This window comes from Symphalangus syndactylus, chromosome 4 (assembly GCF_028878055.3).
Source record: "Symphalangus syndactylus isolate Jambi chromosome 4, NHGRI_mSymSyn1-v2.1_pri, whole genome shotgun sequence".
Taxonomy (NCBI): domain Eukaryota; kingdom Metazoa; phylum Chordata; class Mammalia; order Primates; family Hylobatidae; genus Symphalangus; species Symphalangus syndactylus.
Window position 1 is genome coordinate 156,224,232 of NC_072426.2, and position 6,573 is coordinate 156,230,804.

A 6,573-nucleotide genomic window follows, 5' to 3' on the forward strand; every position below is an offset into this window, starting at 1 on the left:
TCCCAGCTACTCAGGAGACTGAGGCAGGAGAATCGCTTGAACCTGGGAGGTGGAGGTTGCAGTTAGCCAAGATCACACCACTGCACTCCAGCCTGGTGACAGAGCGAGACTCCATCTCAAAACTCCCCCCCTCCAAAAAAAATGGAAATCAGGTCACAGACATGCACAGAGGAAGGCATTGTGTAGACACAGGAAAAAGACAGCATCTACAAGCCAAGGAGACCTCGGGAGAAACCAACCCCTCCAGCACCTTGATCTTGGACTTCCAGTCTCCAGAATTGTACAAAAATAAATTTCTGTTGTTTAAGTAACTCAGTCTGTGGTACTTTGTTAAGGTAGCCTAGGAAACTAAGACAATGTGCAACTCAATATCACTACAAGACAAGAGCCCCAGAATGCCACTATAAGACTAAAAACAGGCTGGGCACAGTGGCTCATGCCTGTAATCCCAGCACTTTGGGAGGCCGAGGTGGGCGGATCACAAGGTCAGGAGTTTGACACCAGCCTGGCCAAGATGGTGAAACCCCGTCTCTACTAAAAATACAAAAATTAGCCGATGTGGTTGCAGGCACCAGTAATCCCAGCTACTCAGGAGGCTGAGGCAGGAGAATTGCCTGAATCTGGGAGACAGAGGTTGCAGTGAGCCAAGATCGCGCCATTGTACTCCAGCCTGGGTGACAGAGTGAGACGCCGACTAAAAAAAAAAAAAAAAAGACTAGAAATACTTTTGTGTTGGGGATTGGGGGCCTTGAAGCCAAGTGGAAACATCTGAGTAAGATAGAGAACAATCAGTTAACAAATGTAAAAGATAGTTGATGGTCAGGTGCAGTGGCTCGTGCCTGTAATCCCAGCCCTTTGGGAGGCTGAGGTGGGTGATTGCTTAAGCCCAAAGATCATTGAGAAGCTCCAACAAACATTTCCAGAAGAAAATTGAAAGAATGGCAGGGAAACAACATTTGAATAGCCAGAAACTGCAAGTGTGAGGTGACTGCACATTGAGAGTGAACTCTGAGCAACAAGCAAGATTAGGATGAATTCCCATGGAGACACATTCAGATGAAATTAAACGACAAGAGAAGGAGTAAGTCTCAAAAGCTATCAAAGATAAAACACAGATTATTTACAAAAGATTAATAATTAAATTGGCAGCAAGAATAGACAGATGCCAGAATAAAATAGTCATATACTTAAAGGACTGAAGAAAAATAACTGTCAAATCACAATTTTGTGTCCAGCTTAAGTTTCACACAATTATGAGGGCAAATTAAGGATATTTTCAGACATGTACCAAAAGAAACATTGAAAGAGGTGCTTCAGCAGGAAGAAATCTGATCCCAGGAGAAAAATGTGAGTTACAAGAAACAAAAGTGAACACAAAATTTGATAGACTATGTCAGTAAATGTAACTGATTTGTAAATAATTAATATATTTGAGTTTTAAAAAAATCCAACAGACTGTTTTCTGGCAATCAGACAAAGCTGCTTCTAAATTCATATGGAGAAAACAAACACATCTGACCTTTGTTGTCTGGTAATGATGGGCAATTTCCACCAACCTTCCACCTGAAGACAACTAAAAATGCTAAATAAAATATTTTTAAAATCCTCACCTGATCATGAGGAATTACCCTGCAAATGTTGGAGGAGAAATGCCAGAATGGTACGTGGAGTATGAAGGCTACAGATTGCCCAAAGGCTATCTGGGGATCGTAACAATTGTGAATTCTCATTTTGAAGCTGAAGAGGAAAAAGGGAAAAGAAAGGAAGCCCTGGGTCTGAACAAGGTGGAGGCTAAGAATAGAGTTACATTCTCAGGAGAGGCTCATCCTCCCTGAGATGAGCAGCCCAGGTTTGTGTTACCCGAGAGATCTCAGAGCACCTGAGGCCAACAACATGGTGTAAGGCGCTCCTGGGCCAGTGGTATTTCCAGGTGCCTAGAAGATGCAAATGAACATCTTTTTTACAGAAAACCTTCATCTCAGATCCCAGGGAAAACCCCTTAACTAATAGTTTAATGATAGTGACGAACACACAGTCAAAGATAACCAGGAACACAAGGAAATAAGGCACCATGAATGAGAACAACAGAAATAACAGACCTGTTAGTCTGCTGAAAAAAGCAGACACCACGATGGGGTTAAATGGGAAAGAGATTTATTAGGGGAAACACCTAATACTTCTCCAATGCAGGAAATGAGGGAAAAATGGGCATAAGCCAGAGAAGATGGGGAGAGCCATCAGACTGTGACGCAGGTGAAGGAGAAAGGGAAGGAAGGAGCGGGGGATAGAAGAGTCTTACCCTGCAGGTGCAGTTCTAAAGGAGCTTGTCAAGGCCGATGGGAAACCCCGAGCCAAAGGTGCCCATCACAGGACTTTTGTGTTTCCTAGGGATAGACCCAACTTAGCATCCCTGCCCTGCTTGGGCATTAGCTGGGAGCAGCAGATGGAAACGGACTCAGTGCACAGCAGCTGAGGCCGTTGGTCAGTTACACTCCCTGAAACTGGAGACCTGAGAGAAGTATCTCCCAGCCACCACCCCTTGTACTGTCCTGCACTTCTCCATATGGGTTCAGGGAGGAGTTCCTCTTTGGTTATTGTGGGAATTTATTCATAACAAGTGGAAACCTCAAAGAGGCGTGTCGGGGAAATGACGCCTCTATCACTGCAGCCGATTTCAGGGCTGCAGCTGCTACTCCTCTCCCCAGTTGGGATTCGCCTCATCTTCAGCAATCATCTCAGCAGCTCTTGGTGGCTCACCTGGTGGTGTGAACCAAATCTTCATTCCTGAGAGGTCTGAGCCCTTGATGATCACACTCTCCTAAGGCTGGGCTTGTTGCCTGTGTCCATTCACAATTACAGCAAGTCAAGGACGTACCAGGATGCACCCAAGTGGATCATGTGGGTTCCATTCATTCTCCTCCACTGCAGGAGACAGGGCCCCTTTGTAAGTTACCACTGAGGCTCCTACAGTTAGTTAACCATGAATAATGTGTTAAGGGTCCCACTTTCTCATTACCTCTCTGCAGGGCATCAATACAATGTAGCAGTAACTAGCCACTCTGCTGTCTTGGCAGGCATGGCTTCCTGCCCCCACCTCCAGATCTTTTGAATGCCTGCATGTCTGCCACGGCCCTTTCACTGAGACATTTTTTCACATCATTATTGGTGAAATCTCTAGTAATTAGGCCTCGCTTTGTGCCAGGGACTATTCACACCCCACCTACCAACCAGGATAGCATCGTCTTTGCCCACCTGGCAGTGTATGAAGCAACCTCAAGTCCCCATTTATCATCTGTTTTCTTCAATTATTCCTTGTACTCTTTATGTTGGTCCAGGTTCTACAAGAGGCAGACACCAAGACAGAATTAGACATGCAAGACTTCATTAGGAGAATGCCTGTCCCGGAAAGTGGGTAGGCAGCCAAGGGAACTGTGGAATAGTGGAGAGTTATACTACAGTGCCGTTCTGGTCCCTGTGCAGCAGAGAGGGAAGAAGGAAGGCCAGGAGGAAGAATCTTGAGCTGCAATGCAGTTCTAAGGAAGTTCAGTAAGACTGATGGTGAGTCCTCGAGCCAAAACACCTATCAGAAGAATCCCGTCTCCCAGAAACAGGCTTTGGGCACAGTGGCTCACACCTGTAATCCCAGCACTTTGGGAGGCTCAGCAGGAAGATCACTTGAGGCTAGGCGTTCTAGACCAGCCTGGGCAACACAGCAAGCCACCATCTTTACAAAAAAAAAAAAAATCGTGTTTTAATTAGCTGGTATATTAGTCTGTTCTTGCAGTGCTATAAAGAACTATCTGAGACTGGGTAATTTATAAAGAAAAGAAGTTCAATTGGCTCATGGTTCCACAGGCTGTACAGGAAGCATGGCTGGGGAGGCTTCAGGAGATATATGATCACGGTGGAAGGTGAAGGGGAAGGAGGCATGTCCCACATGGCTGCAGTGGGACAAAGAAAGTGAAGGGGGAGGTGCCACACACTTTTAGACAAACAGATCTCACTCACTATCACGCTCTCACGAGACCGTCAAGGGGAAAATCTGCCCCCATGATGCAATCACCTCCCATCAGGCCCTTCCTCCAACACTGGGGATTACATTTGACATGAGATTTGCACAGGGACACAAATCCAAACCATATCAGCTGGGCATGGTGTCATGCACCTGTAGTTACAGCTACTTGGGAGGCTGAGGGAGGAGGTTGAGACTGCAGTGATCTATGATCACACCACTGCATTCCAGCCTGGGCAACAGAGTGAGACCTTGTCTCAAAAATAAACAAAAACAAACAAACAAAAGAAACAGGCCTTCCTCAGAGTCCTTGCTGTGCCCAGCCACCTGCTTTTACGTATTAAGAAATAAAAGACTACTTTGAAAAATATCTTTGGGAGCCAGGCACTGTGATTCGTGCCTGTAATCCCAGCACTTTAGGAGGCTGAGGGGAGAGGATTGCTTGAGGCCAGAAGTTTGAGACCAGACTGGGCAACATAATGAGACTCTGTCTTTACAAAAATAAATAAATAAATAAATAAATAAATAAATAAAATTAGCCAGGTACAGTGGTATGTATCTATATTCCAAGCTACTTGGGAAGCTGAGGTGGGAGGATTGCTTGAGCTCAGGAGGTCGAGGATGCAGTAAACTATGATCTCACCACTGCCTTCCAACCTGGGCAGCAGAGCAAGACCCTATCTCAAAAAAGAAAAAGAAAAGAAAAGAAAATGTCTTTGGGGAATCAGGAACTATAAAATTACACTAACAAACAAATAAAACTTCCAAAAAACAAACAACTCTACAACTAAAATTAATTACTCAAATATAGTTTAACAGCAGGCTAGACAGAGCTAAAGAGAAAACTGGTGAACTGGATGTTGGTCAGAAGAAATTATGTAGAGTGTGGCACAAAGGACAAAAAATACAGAAAAGAGGTTAAAAAACATAGATGATAAAATAAGAAGGTCTAATATACATTTAATAAGTGTCCTAAAAAGAGAGGAGAAAAAATAACTAAAAGACAATATTTGAAATGATAATAACTAATAACTTACAAGAAAAACAAATCCAGATTTAAGAAACTCATCAGGCTGGGCGCGGTGGCTCATGCCTGTAATCCAGCACTTTGGGAGGCCAAGGCAGGTGGATCATGAGGTCAGGAGATTGAGACCATCCTGGCTAACATTGTGAAACCCCGTCTCTACTAAAAATACAAAAAATTATCCGGGTGTGATGGTGGGCGCCTGTAGTCCCAGCTACTCGGGAGGCTGAGGCAGGAGAATGGCGTGAACCTGGGAGGTGGAGCTTGCAGTGAGCCGAAATTGCGCCACTGCACTCCAGCCTGGGCGACACAGCAAGACTCAGCCTCAAAAAAAAAAAAAGAAAGAAACTCATCAAATCCTAAACAGGGGAGAAAATCTACATCTAGATATATGCAGTGGAACTAAAACAAAACAGAACAAACAAAAACATGAAACAATACAATTATTTTAAAGATGCAAAGTCAAATTTTCAAAGCAGCCAGAGGGGAAAAAAACTAATTACCTTAGAGGGAGTTAAAACAGTCAGACTGTGTGAGACCTAATTCTTTAACAGCCACAGTGGAAACCGGAAGACAAAGAATGAGATTTTCAATGTGCTAAGAGAAAATAATTGTCAACTTGAAATTATTTCAGGAAGGAAACAAATAAAGACATTTTCAGACAAAGAAGACAAAGAGTTTACGACCAGCAGAAGCTTGTTAAAGGGAATTCTAAAGGGCATATTTTAAAAAAAGAAAAATGATCCCATACGGAGAGCCAGAAATGATGAAGGAATGAAGAACACAGGACGCTCTAAATGTGTCGATAAATCTAACAAACATTGACAGTATAAAACAAAAATAATGATGTCTTTGGTGATTAAAAAATAAATGATAGAAATGTAATTAATTTAATCTCTATTGGGGGAAATTTAGCATTACTGTACCTATCAAAATTATAAATGTACATATCCTTTGATTTAGCAATTCCACAAAGATTGTAGGAATTTATTTGAAGGCTGAGTATTTCATATTGTAATTAGTCTTCACAATTGTTTTGATTGCAAGCAAGGATATTTCAGATATGTGGGCACTTACTGGAACCAGCGAAAATTCTTAAGTTGTATAATTCTTCCAAATTCTTTGATAATTCTTGGTTCAATCTGTGTTTACCCTCACTAAATGTATGACTACTGCTGTTTCTAAATGCTTTACAATTGAATCACAATTTAAATGTAATGAGAAGATCATATTTAAAACTCCATGATTAATTATTCTATAAAGTAACATTTTTTCTATTATAAACAAAATAGCCTCTAATTTATCTGTTTTTCAAGTGCAGAAAATCGTCATGTTGAAGTGGACTGCATTGCAAAAGTGTTTAAGCTGCTCGTGTGAACTCTGAATAAATTTTTCCTAAAAACCATTTTATTAAAAATGATTGTATTCACAAATAATATTAAGAAAGGTGGTTTAACCCACAATGAGTTGAAATGGTCCACACTTGTGATGAAAAATAGTAAAAAGCAACATTTGTTATTTCCAGAAAATTGAAAAT